Raw genomic sequence first — 17,542 nt, 5'->3', positions numbered from 1 at the left:
ATATTATTTGCCTGACTCTTCCTCTAAACATCTGTTATTTAAGTGCATCTCCATGGTACATTGAGGAGCTTTCTAGTAGTCATTGGAATTTTTCCTTCCCAAGAAAGGGAGTGAAATGTTAACATTAGTAATCAATACTTGGAAGCATATTCTGCTTTTTAGATTTTAGTGACAGCTTCCTGTCAGGAAAGTTTCAACTTCCCTTTTTTAAAAAAGTTGTTAAAGATTTATTTATTGCTCTTTGTCATATCTTCTGCAAGAATGAAGACCACCCTCAGAAATCAGACTGTCGATATTCCAGAAAATGTAGATATCACCCTAAAGGGATGCACAGTTACTGTGAAGGAACCCTCCCGAGGGACTTCAGTGACATCAGTGTAGAACTCAGTCTCCTTGGAAAGAAAAAGAAGAGGCTGTAGTTGACAAGTGGTAGGGGAACAGAAAGGAAGAACCATTTGTAGCCATGTCCAGAGCATGATCAAGGTTGCACTAGGCTTTGGTTACAAAATGAGGTTTGAGTCTGTTCTCTTCCCCATTAGTGTCGTTATTCAGGAGACTGGGAATGAGTCTCTAGTTGAAATTTGAAATTTCTTGGATGAAAAATACATCTGCAGGTTTCAGATGAAGACAGGTGTTGGTTATTTTGTTTCTCAAGTCCAGAAGGATGAATTAATACTTAAAGGGAATGATATTGAACTTGTTTCAAATTCAGCGGCTCTGATTCAGCAAGCCACAACAGTTAAAAACAAGGATATCAGAAAAATTTTGGATGGTATCTATGTTTCTGTAAAAGGAACAGTGCAGTGGGATAATGAGTAAGATGGCAGTTATCCACTTCCAGAAACAAGACCCTGGATCATAGGAACTCTTTTGACACAAAAAAAGACTTCTACAGATTTGGGGGGAAAAAAAGATTTGTTTATCTATCTATCTGTTTATATATTTTAATGTGCATGAGTGTTTTGCCTGCATATATATATGCACAATGTACTTGCCTGGTACCCAGGGAGGCCCCAAGAAAATGTCAGATCCCCTGGATCTGAAGTTACAGATGGTTGTTAGCTGCCATGTGGGTACTGGGAACTAAACCAGGACCCTCTGCAAGAGCTGCAAGTGCTCTTAACCACTGAGCCATCTCTCCAGTCCCTCAACTTCCTTTTGAAAAAAATCACCTAGAAGCTCAGATCTCTGATGAATTCTGTGGCAGTCTAGCGAAAACTGATTTTTCTTTGCTCTCCTGGAAGATAATACTCAACCAAAGATGCAGAGTGTTTTGGAAAGAAGTTTGTAGTAGCTGTGCTCTCATCACCCTGAGGTCAGGGACAGCATCTTCCATACCTCCAAGATAGGCACTTGCCTTGCTCTCACTCTCCACCCAGAACAAAGGCCTACCCAGCAGGCACTGCTGTTATGCCTAGGGTGACTGTGTACACTGAATGTATGCAGACATTTCCCTGGTCATCATTCCCTAAACATGCAACACAACCACTGTTTATATAGCATTTACATTGTATGAGGTTATTATAAGCAAACTAGACATGATTTAAAGTATATAGGAAAATTGCATAGATTATATTCAAATATGATGCCATTTTATGTTAAGAGCGTCAGCTACCACAGATTTTGGTGTTTGAAGGATTCTGGAACCAGTTCCCTGTAGACATCAGAGGCTTACAGTATAGTAGGTAGAGAAAATTACTTATTTGTAGTCTGTTGCTATAACCAGAGGCTTAGACAATACTTAGAAAAAAAATGTTGTCTTAAATCCTGTTAAATGAAAATGGTTGAAGGCCATTGTTTTGGATGAGGTTCCTGATCTGGGTTCCAACAGATAAAAAAAAATCAAAGTGCACATAAGTTACACATCGCCAAATAGCAACCAAATTATAATCTACCCTTCACAAAAATCAGAGAAGAGATAGCCAGATTTCCCCCAAAGTTCCAGTTTTAATTAGCATAATAGTGAAGTTCCTCAGTTAATCCTTATAAAAAATAAACTAATGTTACCGATTACTTTTCTATTGTTCTGTCTTGCTCTAGCCTTTCAAGAAAAGTAACTGAATCAACTCACCCTTCACTGTCTGCTACACTGGCCTCCTCTACTCCGCTCTTTGGAGCACTATTTCATAGACTGAATGTAGCCTCATTCTAGAATGAAAAAAAAGGCAATTAGGATCTTACCAAGTATGTTGTAATTTTGTCTTTTGACAGTCTATTCCCTGGAAACAGAGTCTGGCTCAGAGTCATTGGCCACTGCATGCTAGGGAGTGGTTCACTTCACCCAGGAGCAGTGCCCAGGAGGGTAACAGGAGAGCCACTGGGAACAAAGAATCTGAATTCCCAGGCAGTTGCATTGGAGACTTCTATCATTTCCTGGCAATGCTGCCTTTCAAATGTTCCAGAAAGTGGCCTTTTCTCATCCAACACACATTCCCTGGGGCTGCCCTCCAGGTGGGAATGAGCCATTGACGACTCCCATACCAGAGGAACTAAGTTGAGAACGCTCAACCATCAGTTTTGAGGCAATTGGGGCAACACCAGTCAGGTTTAGTCACCCAGGATCCCTCCACCATCTCTAGCTTCACCTAGAGGATGACAGTTGAACCAAAGGCACTTCAAGAGCATGACCTGAGGAGCAAGAACCTTTTTTTCTAGCACATTGATATACAGCAAAAAATGTATTGAAGGGAGGAATGGGGAACCTCAGCCATGGCCCAAGCTCACAGAATCCCAAGGATATGGGCCCCTGGTTCCTGCTGACTCCCACTATCGCCATCAGGGAGGAGTGTCTGGAGGCTGCTGGGTGTTGGTAACCCAGGCTGTGGTCCACCCAAGTTTCTAGCTTTGCCTCTTCTGCTTCCATTCATTTATCCCAGCTGATAGTTCTCTGCTCTTTGGTGCTTTCTTATGAGGGCACCCAGAGGAAGAGAAAGGAGGTAAAGCATCATGATACTGTGCAGGTGCAAAAAAGTCCCAGAGAAAATGTTACCAGCAAAGGGAGAATTGGAGAGTATGAATGCACCCCAAAACACATAGTCCTAGAGACTCCAAGAAGCCAAAAATTGTCAGCTGTAATGTGTGGAAGGCCATTCATGGAATGTTCGAGGTCAGTGTTTCTCAAGCTGTGTGGTGTGAGTACAGACTACCTAGGTCTTGTTGCAATGTAGATTCTGCTTCGGGCTCAGAAGAGAATCCGTTTTTAATGAGCCCCTGGAGAATGCCCAGCCTCTGGTCCAGGGATAACACTTCAAGTAGCCACGGCTCTAGAGAAAAGGATTATGAATGTGTGTGCAGAGTTAGCATCAAAATCACATCTCCATGTGGGGGGTATATACACAGTGGGACCCTGGGTTAAGTGCTTTGAATATACTTCTTGCTTTCTTTGCAAAAGTCCCTCCAAATAGCTACTTGCCAGCCCATTTTACCTAAGGATCAGAGGTGAAGGGAGATGGAATGAGCCTCTGGAGTGTTCGCCAATCCAGGCCCTCAGAGCCCTGGTTCTTCTTTATCTGTAAACCATAGAAAAGCAAAGGTGCCAAGCAACCTTTCCTGAGTCTGCCTTCTGGAAGAACCAGGGTAGTCCTAGCATGCTGAGAAGAGAAAGGCCTGGGAGATCGAGGTGTAGTTCAGTTCCAGAGTGCTTGCCCAGCACGCAGGAAGCCCTAGGTTCAACATCAGCACTCCGTAAACCCAAGCCTGATGGCACAGGCCTAGGATCCCAGCACTCTTGAGATGGAGGCAGAGGATTAGGATTTAAAGGCCAGCCTCAGCCGCATAGTGAATTCCAGGCCTGTTCTTGACCACTCCCATCGCGCTGGGATCAGGCTGCTAGAGCCCAGTGTAGCAGGCCCCCGGTGGGGATCCCAGCCTAGGCAGCTCAGTCCTGGGGCGCCACCCGCTCCTCTCAGTCCCAGGGAAGCTGTGCTCTCAGCGCAGCGTGGCGAGCACCCGCGATCCCAGAGCTCAGCGGAATCGGAATCGTTGCTTAGCTCAGCCTTGAAATCCAACCTAAATTCACCCCCTGGGCCTGCAGACACTCTCGCCAGATGCTCTTCCCACCAGAGCTGGGGTAATGGGAGGTGACAGGCTGCGCGCGGGGACTTGGGGCGCGGGGTTGAGCGACTGACAGCTGAGCGCTTCTTCCTGAACCCGACCTGGAGAAGGACTGGGAGGGGCTGCGGCCCTGAGCCTCTTTGAGGCGCATCTGGGAGGGCCCACACCAATCAGGGACCTCACTTCTCCAGACCCTGACGTTCCACTTTTTTTCAGGGTTTATGTGGTTAGCTCCTATCCTTGGGGGATGGGGGGAGGGGTCCTCCAGCTTCACCCTCCAAAGTCCACTGCAGTAAACACTGATATTAATATTGGGTTTTATGGAGATGTGTGGGGTTGGAAATAAATGGAGGTCATGCCCCGGTAACAACAACAAAAGATTTCCATTCAGCTCCTCCCCGCCCCCAGCCCATCTGGCCAATTTGTGAGAAATAGAAAAAGCGCCTCTTTGGGGGTAAGGCAGCAAACCGGGTCAAGACAGGCAAGTGTGGTAAGGGCGCAGCCAATCACGGTGCTTCTGACAGTAAAGTGAGGTGACCCAGCTTTCAGTGCTCATATGCCTGGTCAGCTGCTGCCCTTAGGCAGTCAATGACAGAAACAATGGGTACCAGGTGACTGACCTTTCTTTCTTCCTTTTTCCCTTCCTCAGTTCGCTGAAAACTTGTTCCCTGTTCCCTGGCCCTCCTCTATCTGCTCTCCCAACACACACCTGTGTAGGTAAGGAAAATCAAAAGATGAATAAAATACTATTCCTGGGGTTGGAGAACTGGCTCAGTGGTTAAGAGCACTGGCTGCTCTAGTAGAGGACCTGGGTTTGGTTCCCAGCACCCACTAGGGGATTAACAACAGTGGGTAACTCCAGTCCCAAGGGATCCAACGCCCTCTTTTGGTCTCTGCAGGCATTGCATGCATGCTCCAGTCCACTTAACATACATGCAGGCAAAACACTCAAACACATAAAATAAAAATAAAATTTAAAAAAATGCTATCCCTAGCCAGGCATGGTGGCACACACCTTTAGTACCAGCACTTGGAAGATAGAGACAGGCAGATCTCTGTGAGTTCAAGGCCAGCCTGGTCTACATAGTGAGTTCCAGGCCAGATGGGCTACAGGGAGACCCTGTCTCAAACAACAACAACAACAAAAAGTTTTGCCTGATTTTCAGTCCCAGAGCAAAGGCAGACTTGTAAGCAGATAGTCTTCTAAGGTTTCTGATATTTAGGACTGAGCCCTCTGTGCATGTCTAATCAGGGGACGCAGTAAAGCACAGCAGGATTAAGAACCTTCAAGTGTTTCTCTCCTTAAACCCCAATACCACTGTGAAAAGTCTCAAGGTATACCCCAAAAGTATTTGTTGTCTACCATCTGAGCTTTCCCATAAGGGACACAGGCATCCTCATGGTGAAAAGAGGCCTTGGCTCTTCCAACAGTACATGACTCGCCACAGCACGTCTGAAAGAAGGCTGAGTTACTTTATTTCGATAGGGCAATTGAGAGGGGACATTGAGAGGAAAGAGAGAGGGCATGGACAGCTCTGCGTAGAAGGAAGGCTGAAGAACGTCCCCCATGTGAGTGAACTTTTCAGTTATATCTGCTATGAAAGGTGTTGGGAAAATCTTTACTCTGTGACACTCCCCACACCTCCAAATCCACTTCGAATCTTGAACTGCCTGGGGTAAGAGGAGGAGATCAAGGAGGAATCTTGATCCTTTTAAGTTGTCATGGGTCAAAACCGTAAGTGCTGGAGGCAAAGGTACTATTGAGAATAAAAATCTGTGAGAATGCCCATCGCTCTTGGAGATCTTGAGATTGCAGGCTACAGAACTGAGAATCCAACAGCAGCTGAGGGGTTGGGGTGCCCAGCTGATGTTGTGGCTGGAGCAACAATGTCTATGAACCTGTTAGTTATGTTTTCAGCTCAGGGTCATGTTCAAAGGCCTACAGCAGCTCTGAAGCTGGAGGGGGGAGAGCAGCTGGCTAAATGGGAGGCAGCGGGGAGTAGCAGAGACTGTGGTGAGCTGCAGAGTACAGGAAGTAGCTCAAGAAAGCAAGTCCATATGCTAGACATAGAAGAAAAGCCAGAAATGCAGATGGTTGAGAAAAATATCTTATAAGATGCCTACTTCTAGGCTGAAGACGTAGTTCAGTCAGTAGAGGACTTTTCTAGCACTCACAAAGCCCTGGGTTGGATCACCAGCAGCACTTTAATCAAGCTTGGATATTGCACACCAGTAATCTTAGCACTTGGGAAGTAAGGACAAGAGATTGGAAGTTCAAGGTCATCCTCAACCTCATAGCAAGTTTGAGGCCAGCTTGGGCTACATGAAACTCTGTCTCAGTATAGGTATGTATGTATGTGTGTATGTGTGTGTATGTGTACTTCAGAAAACATTTTTGAGCTTCAGGGGGTCAAATAAAAGTTGTCTTGAAGCTGGGCAAGGTGGTACATACCTTTAATCCCCACACTCAGGAAACAGAAGCAGGCAGATCTCTGTGAGATCAGGCCAGCAGGATCTACATAGAAAGTTCAAGCTTGCTGTGGCTATAGAAAGTTGTAAAAAAAAATTCTTTAAGTTGTCTCAAGCTGAACGCAGGGGTTCTTGTTTAGAAGATGAGACAAAGACAAGGACAAAATTCATTTTTGGAGCAAGTGCTGGGCCATTTGGCATTGTTCAGAGAGATGGGTAGGAAAGCTACTGGTAAGTCCCTTGTCTGGGCTGTAGTTCTGCTTGGCTGTTAATTTTCCATGAGACTCCCACAGAGTAACTTACAATTTTTGAGCCTTAGTCTCGTTCTTAAAACGAAGGTGTTAAGATTAAGTCGGGCACTTTAGATAGCTAAAGATCCCATTTATTGCCAAGACAGAAAGCATAAATAGTGGAAAAATAAGCCATAGACTTTCAAAAAAAGATTGAATTCATTGATATCATGTGTCTAGGAGGTATGTCGAATTGACCATGGAAGTCTTGCTTCCACTGAAAAAGTCAACGTAAACTCCAAAGGCCCTTAATGAGTTGACCTAGCGAAGAGCAGTGATTTCAAAGATGGGAGAGAAGAGCCCCCTGTCCCCCACCCATGAAAGGCAGCGGTGTAGCACTACAGTAAGCAGGTAAGCTGCAACTGTGGCAGCGATGGGCAGAACACTGACAGTTCTTACTGAGACCCACACTGCTCCAACAGCAGCCTCACAGATGTTCGTTCAATACTACTGATCTATGGCAGAGAAGCCGTGGGTGGGTCCCTCTGTCTTTTGCCAGCTGAAGCCCTGAGGAAAATATGCTGTAGGCTGTTAGACAGATGCTCTGAGATTAAACGATGTCTCCCTGAAAATGCATGAGGCATGGCCCACTGCCCTGACTATTGGCAAATGGCCTTGTGCTGCATTAAGACCCCCGCTCCCCACAAGACCACTCAATAAGCACAGTCCCAATTGAGACCTTTGGGCTTTATCCTGAGCCACGGGACAGCTGAGCACTCTTTGGGGACTTTGGGGTAGCAACCTGGGGGGGAGGGGGCTAATGATCCAGGAAGGCTGTGATGGAAAGAGCTGGAGGTGGAAGAGAGGACCGGAGGGTACTGGAAAGGAATGGGTGGGCAAGAAAGAACCCAAACAGAGCTTTGAGATTGAGTAATTTTAGGAGGCAGCACTGTTTATGGAACATTTCATTCTTGATAGCTACTGTCACATTCTAGTCATTAGACTGCATTTACTCGTGGGTTGTAGAAATGACTTCCCATGGGAAATGAAAGCAATTCCCTTTTCAAAAGATGCTTTGTTTTGGAGGAGAAAGTTGTGGAGCATGTGACAATGTGCAGACCGAAGTCTGCATCTCCTGTTGAGTCAGTCCTGGTTGGAGTCCACAAACCATGACCACATGAAGAAGTAGCCAGGAATCATGATGCTGAGGATGATGATGGTGGTGGTGGTGGTGGTGATAGTTACCATTTATTAATACCACTTATTATTCAATCCCTGAACTGAACCTTTACAGAGGTGTCTCAAGGAATCCCCAGACACTATGGTTAGTCCCATTTAATGGATGAAGAAACTGAGAAGCTAAATCTATTTGCTTAAGCTATCTGAACTAGGGTCCTGCTCTGGTCACTTTGAAACCCATCCTTGCAGTACTGACCTCTGCATTTTGCCCCACATTGCATTTGAAGGTGATGTCCCTTGTTACCACATTGTAAAACTTCTTCCACCAAAAACCACAAGAGTGAGGAGTCAACAAAACAAATGGACACAAACCAGACAATGAAATGAGAGAAATCTGTGAGGGTTTCAGCTTACCATATCCATTGGGTGACAGCTGTCTCCCTTCTGTTCCCAGACACTGGCACCTAGAGCTTAAGACATCTGCAAATTAAAGTGGGAGTGCAATGTTGTCTGAGGAGGCAGAACCAGAGCCCAGTTCTCAGCAGCCCTGGCCAGCCAGACCTCTGTTCTTGCCTTGTTAGCATTTAGATGAGGCCTCTCACAGCAGCACCCAGTAGATGGTGCAGCACTGCTGTGTGCTTTCTCATTTTGATTAGTTACAGTGAGGCCATAATAACTGGCCTCATTTCTTCCCTTCACACCTGACAGCATGCCAGGAGCTCCCTGGGCCCTTCCTGCAGTCTAGCATCAAGTCTTGGATCCATCCCACCTGAGCGATAATGATTAATTAAATCCATCCATCCTTTTAGCCCATTTTCCAGTTTTCGGAGCTCTCAAACACATTCTCTTATTTGCAGTGACATAATTAGACAATGGGGGCCCAGTGTGACGTCTATGTTGTTGCTACCTTTATCACACTGAAAGCTCCTTTCTTTTCTCTTGAGAGCAGGGTCAGTGGGCTGGACTCCAGAAGGCTTTGATTTGGGACTGGTACTGGTAGGAGGGAGGAAAATTTTCCTCCTCATTTCTTCTGGTGTTAGGAGAGCTGATAGGATAGAGGCAAGCTCCTCAGAACCCTTAGTGGTGTGGCTTCCTAAACCTGGGTCCCTCCTTTGAGTGTCTCCTACCTCCAAGGTGGTTGAGGATTTAAATTGGTCCTATTGGGATAACCACAGTCTTCACTTATGGCAGGCCCAGAGCAAGATCCTCCTTATATCAAAACTGCTGACACTGGGTCCTTCTCAGTGTCCACCCTGATGGCTGCCTTTGCCAGTAGCCAGCCATCTCTCCCCAGGCTCAGTCCCATGAGATTCTCCCTGCCATGGATCTCAACCCAACTCCTAGGTTGGACATTGTTTCATCCTTCCATAAAAGAAGTGAAAACCTTCGCTTGTTTAAAATTGAACATAGATTGTGGGGCATAGTGTAGCCAAACATGCTTGTGCATGAGGCTTTAGAGTTATGGCGGGAAGCCAGGGTTGAGTTTAGGGACAAGGAACACAGGAACTGATTACAGAAAAGATTCTCGGGAAAAGGTTCCAAACCGCTGAGACCCTAGAAGAGGGAAGGTCAGATGAGCGTGGCCAACTGCAGGAGGAGGCCCCTAAACAGACACTCAAACAAGGTGCTTCTGAAATGAAGTCCAGGATTTAACTGCTGGGTGTTTGCAGGGCTATGATGTAAAAGCTTTTGTTTCCCCAAAGCCACTGAGATCTGACATACTAACATGTACAAAAATGTGTGTGTACAAAAATGGAATCAAGTTTCTTGACTGGAAGCAAAGGAGGACAGCTACCCCAGAGTGAGCTGGGAAAGCAACAGTATTTGAGTGGAAAGGAGCTTCCAGAAAAGAGTAATCCCAAAAGAACTACAGGGCTATGCCTGGCTTGGGATGGGGGAAGTGGATGAGAGACCAAAGGCTAGTGATGATGCCTGGGGGACCCTGATCATGGTCCAGGGAGGTGGGCAGGACAAATAGTTGGATAACCTGCCCAATGTAAGTCCATTGTCCAGTTGGGAAGCCATATTAAGATGTAAAACTCCATTCCTAACCAGTACCTCTTAACTGAGAGACATTAGAGAAAGTCAGATGTGGTGACACATCTGTAAACTCAGTACTTGAGGAGGATAAGGCAGGAGGATTGAGTTTGAGGCTAGCCTGGGCTACATACATAGTAAGTCCCAGACCAGCCTGGGCTACCATAGCAAGAGGCTTTCTTGAAAAATCAAAATCAAATACCAAACTAACAAACAAAAGGCAACCAGAAAAAGATAAGCAACGGTGCCCAAGCAGCTTCGATGTGCTGATGCCAGCTTCCTCTCCTCTGTGCCACTCTGACATGGCCTCCTCTGTTAGTGAGACTTTCGATGGGGGGGTAGGGCCAATTTGACATAAAGGATGTTTCTAGAGCAGAAAAACTAGGTAGGACATCACAGCATCAAACACTGGATGGGTGAATGAAGAGTGCGTGTTTAATGAAATGAACTGCTGCCTTGACCAGGCCAGAGCTAAGTCCAGAGGGTCAGGGATGCCCCCAGTATCTCCACTGTTTTGATTTCCTCTGCAGAAATCCTGAATCTTCTAATTTGGTACAATCCTTAACTGTAACTGTCATTTGTGCCTTGCAACCTTCTTCCATGGACCCCTTCTCTATCCTGATTGGGACTGTTGGCTTATTCTTCCCATTCTACTAACATCTCAGGCTGGGTTCCTCATGGGTACTTACTGGGTAATGGCTGGTTGATTCCTTGATGTTTCCGCTATGTAACTTGTGATTCTCACATGATCCTAAACAAGAACCAGGCCAAACCAGTGCCATCTGTCATTTGCAGGTGGCCTCGTGGGTACATTTCTTCCAGCTGCATGCTCCGGTAAGTAAACATGGTGCTGCTTCCCAATGACTTCTGCCTTAGAGCTGTCCCCAGTGACTGTTGTCCCTGAGGTTATTACTTAATGACTTCATTCCCTGAAGCAGTCCATGGTGGCTGCTGTCCCTCAGGCTACTCCCAGAAATCTGCCTGATGTCAACAATGTGTAAGCAATCCATCCCCAAAATTAGAAGCTAGAAAACCCAGGAAACTTTGAGTTAGAAGAGGACTTGGGGATGGGACAGCTTGCATCCACTTCCCTGGTATGGCCCAACTCAAATCTGTTATCCTGATATAACCATTGCCAGCACCTCCTTTTCAGTCTCAAGATGTCCCAGTGTGCATGACAAATGAGTATGATCGCCCTACTTAATGGTCATCTAAAGCCATTGTTTTTGTTATTGTCGCTGTTTCTGTGTTTGTATATGTATACAGACTGGAGGACAACCCGTTGCAATCCAGCCCCTGGTTCTAGCCTTGCTCTTTGCTTCCTGGCTCTCTGAAGTATGAGGAGCCTTCACCAAACACTCCAACTACCATGAACCCCAGCATGCCTTTGCTACTACATGATGGCCTGAAACCCTTTGAAACTGTGAACCAAAATAAACCTCTCCTCCCTTAAGTCGTTTCTGTCAAATATCATGATCACAGCAGCACACAAGTATATAATACAAACATATATCTTCTTTCTGTGTCTGGCTTGTTTCACTTAACATAATGACCTCCTGTTCTATCCATGTTGCTGCACAGTACATTATTTAATTATTTTTTGACTAAATAATATTCCTGTGAAAATACACACTACATTTTCTTGACCCATTTATTTCACTGAAGGACACCTAGATTGGTTCCTTAACTGGCTATTGTACTACAGTTAACATAAGGATGTAAGTATCTTTTCAGAATAATGATTTAATCTCCTTTGGATATATACCTAGCAGTATAATTACTAGGTCACATGTTCTCACTCACTTGTGGAAACAAAAAAACCAACTGTATTCATGACTTTTCTGTTGCTGTGATAAAATACCATGACCCAAAGAAACTTAAGGAAGAGTTTGCTTTGGCTTTTGTTTCCAGAGGGTTACATTCCATCATGGTAGAGGGGAGGAGTCATGGCAACAGGAGAGGGGAGCAGGGAGCTGAGATCACATCTCTATCCACATGCAGGAAGCTGAGAGAATGAACTAGAAGAAGGGTGAAGCTATAAACTTTCAAAGCTCACTCTCAGTGACATACTTCCTCCCACAAGGTTTTATCTAAAAAAGGTTCCATGACTCCCCCAAACAGCACTACCACCAAGGGACCAAGTGTTTGAATACATTGAACCCATAGGGGACATTTCTCATTCAAACCACCACATTCTACAACATGGCCCACATAGGCTCATAGTTATCTCACAATGAAAAATGCATCAGTCTACCTCCAAAAGTTCTCATAGTCTTTTGCAGTCTTAACACTGTTCAAAGTCCAAAGTCTCTTTGGAGACTCCAGGCAATCTCTTAACTGTGACACCCTGTAAATTTTTTTTTTTAAATTACAAACTTACAACATAAAATGATATAGAATACATGCTCCCATGCTAAAAGGAGTGAATGGTGAATTTAAAAAAAAAAAAAAAATTGGACTAGAGCAAGACCAAAACCCTGCAAGGCAAATATCAAATGCTGTGGCTCCATATCCTGTGTCTAGGACTTTAGTTTCAAATGGGCTTAATGGCTTGGCCCCTTGAGCTTTGCTGCCTGCAGCACACATTTTTATCTTGGACTGGTTCTACTCCATGTATGCAGCTCCACTTGGCAGATGTCTCAGAGCTCTGAGATCTCCAACTGCAACCCAGGCCTCACTTTCACAGCTTTACACAATGGACCTTCAGGGCCTTCTGGCCTATCAGGGCCTTCCTGTGGCGATTCCAGCACTGCCACACATTGTGTGGTGTCAACAGGTTTCTCTAACTGTGAAGGAAGATTCAACAACCCCCTCATTTTTGCATCTTTCCTGCCAAGTTTGGTTAGGGACCTTGGGTCCCTTCAACCACTTTAGCAGCTGCTTTTTGTATGCAGTTACTTTCTAGGAGAAGAAAACCCCTTAGGATATCTTTCACAAGTTGGAAGCTTAGTGGGGTGAGGTCTTGCCCTGAAGGCACCCTTCCCATCCCTCTAGTTCGGAGCAGAAGCCTTCTCTTTAAATATGCCAATCTCCCTAACATGACTGCCTGGCTTTCAACACATGCCTTTGCTGTCATTAAGCTTTCTTTTGCTCCTTTTTCTCTCCAAACTGTACATTTTATATTTCTATCTACTCCATTTCATTAGAGACCTGCACAATTGTTATCAGTAACAATCATGGCACAGATTCAAAGTTATGCTGTCTTAGAATTTCCACCACCAAAAAATTAGTCCATTACTTTTTTATTTAGCCTCATGAAAAATTCTCATGACCTGGGCAGAAAGCAAACAGATTCTTTGCAAAAAAATATCACAGGAATGGCCTCTAGCCCAGTTAATAATAAAGTTTTTTCTTCCTCTGATACCTTATGAGCTGGGCCCTATTGTCAACATTATTCTTAGAAACACTGTCTTCCAGGCTTTTACTATAATGGCCAGTTCAACTCTGCTTATAGCATTTAACCAGTTTCATAGTCTAAGCTTCTAAAGTCCTCCATATTCCTCAAAAAAACCAACATGGTCAGGTTCTTCACAGTAACAACCACATTCTCTGATACCAACTTGTATAGTAGTTACTTTGTTGTCACTGTGATAAAATACTATGAGCAAAAGCAACTTATAAAAAAAAAGTTATTTTGGCTTATGATTCCAGAGGCTTAGAGTCCAATGTGATAGGAGATGGGGGACATGACAGGAGGGGCCAGGAGCAGGTAGCTGCGAGATCACATCTCCATCCTCAGGCAGAGAGAGCAAACAGGAAGAGAGGAGAGGTTATGAACTCTCAAAGCTTGCCCTCGTGATACACTTCCTCCAGCAAGACTTCATTTCCTAAAAGTTCTATAGCTTTTCTAAAGAACAACACCAACAGGGGACCAAGTGATCAAATACTTGAGCCTAGAGGGGCTATTTCTCATTTAAGCCACCACATCAGCTTTAGAGAAGGAGAGAGAATCCTAGGGACTGGGAAGAGCAACGTGGAGGGGGGAGTTCAAAAAGCACAACAAACAGTAGAGGAATCACTTCTGGCTCTTTTTTCTTTTAATTTCTTTTTTTTCTTTAGCACAGTAACATAACTCTTGATTTAGAAAACTTATGATGTATTTCAAAAAGCAGAGTATGAAAGTCCCCACACATAGAAATTATTAATAATTAAAGAGATGGTGCTGGTACGAAGGGTCAGCAGGTAAAGGCAACATGCCACGACGCAGGAGAGCTTCAGTTTGGTTCCAGGATCCATACAGTAAAAGGAGAGAATCAACGCCTGCAAGTTATCCTCTGACCTCCACACCTTTCCTTCACATACATACACACACACACACACACACACACACACACACACACACACAAATAAATAATAAAAAAATAAAGAAAAATGTGTAATAATCATGCCTTTAATCCCAGCATTCAGGAGGCAGAGGTAGGCTGCCTCTGTGATGGTCTACAAAGCAAGTTTCAGGCCAGCTGGGACTACAGAGAGACCCTTGTCTCAAAAAAAAAAAAAAAAAAAAAAAAAAAAAAAAAAAAGTAATAATCAAAGAGATGTAGATGTAAATACTTGTTACTCTGGTTTGATTATTACATATGTACGCATGTACTGAGTTACCCTAATAGGCCCCATAAAGATGTATACTTTTTAAAATAACTACATAACATCTCCCCCTAAAGATGTATCATCTGTGAAATTTATATCTAATGTTAATTCTGGGGGAAAGAAAGGTCATGTGTTCAAAAGCATCAAGATCACATTTGAGAGGCCCAAGTTCCCAAAGCAACAGGGGGATCACTTTGTGCCAGGGCAACTTGATGTGAACTACGTATGTGTGGTTAAAGTAAACAGTGCTTGGGGACAAATGCCTTTTCTAGAGTTTATATCCTTGAAAATATTTGGATGGACTTCATTAACCCTGACAAGCACCCCTCAGAAAGCTAATCGGGAAGTCAAGCCCAGACTCTAGTATAAAGTAAACACTTGTCCCTCACAGAGGCCTCCCTTTGTCTTAGGTCTTGAGACAACAGTTGGCAAACCCAAACTGAAACAAGGCCCTGTCCTAGTACACAGCTTCTCCAGCCCTTGGGCATTTCAATACCCTCCCTCTACTGTCTACCTTCTCTTCCCTTATCTCTGGACCCAGTCAGTCAGAATCAACTTGAACCCTGTGCAGGCAAACCAAGTACTAAATGCAAATCACACAGCCATTTTCTGGCCTAAAGAGGGTCAACACCAGGCAGGGTGATGTCCCAGGCAGCTGCTTGTGGTATCTTCTAGGTAGAAGCAGAAGTTTTTACTTGTTTGGTTTGGATTATGCGTTCTTTACATTGTAACCTTGTTTCTTTGTAACCCAAACACTGAATGTCTCTCAGGGAAAGGGGCCTGCAACCTAGACCCATACAAACTATCACAGCCCTTCCTGGTGTTGAAAAGAAGCAGCCTGAAGTAGGGGTATGCAGTGGCTTGCCCCTGACCCTCCCACCCTCTAACTCAAGGTATTTGCATAGCTGGGATTCTCAGGAAACACCCAGCTCCACCTGCAGAAGTTCTGGGTGGTTATGCAAAGCACATTTCTCCTGTTTTGGCAAGAGAAGCCAAGGCTTCCCAGGATAAGAGGCACAGTGGACATGAAGTGTAACATTCAGCCTTACTTCTAAGTTTGTTGATCTCACTGGAGGCACACGGGAATCCATCTATGCAACCTACACTTATCTTCAGTGCAAAGGTGAGGAAACATGGCTTGACCACGGTCAAACGAGACCCCAGCCATCCACAAGGAAGGGGTAGAAGCAGACCGAGTTCCCCTGTGCACTCACACCACCAGGACTCGGGTCTCAGTGCATAGACTGATTCAGAAGCCCCCAGGAAAGCCCTGAAACCCTGCATTTGGAAAAAGCTCTCAGGAGATACCAGTGCTGCCATTGGTTCAGGAAGGATTCTGGGCAGCAGTCTGCAAACTTTTTTCTGGAAAAGATCAGCTAGTAAATATTTCAGTCTTCGTGGCCACGGACATCTTCCTTACATAGTCTTCTTTATTGTTGTTCTGTTTTACAACCACATGTGATGTCGAAGCACTCAGTTGTTGACTCTCCAGCTGCCCTGGGCCTGAGCAATGGTTTTGCTGGTCCCTGATCTGGGACATAGAGAAGTCTGGGTAGGGGTCATCTCCCATCATGAAAGGACATCCTCCAGTAACCCAGTAAGGTAGTGATAAATTTGAAGCTGAGGTTCAGTCCTGCTTTGCTTCAGTGAGGTGTGATCTCCAGGACAGAGATTCCAGGCAGACCACTGGGGCTGGCTCCCAGGCGCGAAAGATGGAGCTGGAGGAGGAGAGGACAACAGAACCTGGGGACTGGGAGAAAGGGGAAACTGTTTCACACCCTCTGAGCTCTTGCCCTTGCTGAAGCAGCTGCAGAGGGTTGAAGAAGGGCTCCTGTAATGGACAGATGTCAAACCTGGAGACACCTTCAACTCACAGTCTGAGAGCCTGTGATCTTAGCGTGCAAGGCTAATCTGAGTCTGTCATGAGATAATCTATGCACACAAGACCCTATTCTCCTCCAGTCCCTCATCAACCGCATCTCAGAGCAGCTGCCTCTCTATCTCTCCAGCATCGACTCAGCCAGAGAAGGGATGTCCCCACTCTGGGGAGGAGGGGGATGGATGGATGAAACAGCCCTAAATTCCAGGTTCCGAAACAGAAGATGAAGGTCCTCTACTTGAGAGACTCCTCCATGGGAGGGATGGGAGGGAGGGGGAGACCCTGTTGCTCTCCTGTCTTCTCCTAGCTTAAGAGTGTCATGCAATCATCTTGCCTCCGGGAATTCACTCTGTAATTACCGATAGGAATATGGAGGCCTCCCCTGTGCAGAAGAGATCCACTATAGTTTATTAGTCCATCAGGGATCTCTCTGTTTTGCTTTCTTTTGCCCTTTGTCTTTTCATTCTCTGTTCTTGGTTATAAACAGGCTTGCTGCATCTAAAATGCATCTTTCCCATGCAGGAGCTCTTGGAAATGCCTACTATTTTCTAAATGTATACATTTTAATTTATTTTATGGTATTGTGCAAATGACTTATTCTGTCTTGCTTCTTCGCCTGCCACTGTGTTTAAGATGCAGCCCTGTGGCTATATATAGCAATACACTTCTTCAAGCTGCTAGTCGAGTCTAACTCCACATCCAACAAAATTTGCCTTTCCACTTCCCCAGGGATGCACACACAGGTTTTCTCCTGATTCTGGTCACTGTATATGCTCTGTAATGAACGTGTTCAACCATGGTCCTTCATGGTCCTGGATAAGAAATTCCTGATGATCCCTATCCAGGGAAGTAGAGTGCTCGGCTGTAGGTGCTTGTGAATTTAACTTGATTTCTTCTTGCCAGGTGACTCTCGAGGAAGGTTGGACCAGTCGCACCAGCAGTAGACCAGGGTTTCTATTGTCGCATCTTCCCAACACTTGAAATTAATCATCTACTTTTCTAGTCAAATATCAACGTCTCCTTGCCATTTTAGTCTGTCCTGTTGCCAAGTTTGAGCAGTTTTTGTCTTGATTATATTTTCTTTCGTTCTTTTTTTTTTGTCTTT

General features: G+C 45.0%; 1 pseudogene; it reads left to right on the top strand.

Annotated features, from left to right (window-relative positions):
• Window positions 1-261: 261 nt before the first annotated feature.
• On the top strand, window positions 262-819 carry LOC103734418 (annotated as a pseudogene).
• The last annotated feature ends 16,723 nt before the right edge of the window (window positions 820-17,542 follow it).

The sequence above is a fragment of the Nannospalax galili genome, unplaced genomic scaffold (genome assembly GCF_000622305.1).
Source record: "Nannospalax galili isolate Female #2095 unplaced genomic scaffold, S.galili_v1.0 scaffold433, whole genome shotgun sequence".
NCBI lineage: Eukaryota > Metazoa > Chordata > Mammalia > Rodentia > Spalacidae > Nannospalax > Nannospalax galili.
The sequence above is the reverse complement of the archived record's forward strand: the minus strand, read 5'-3'. Positions and strand labels throughout refer to the sequence as shown.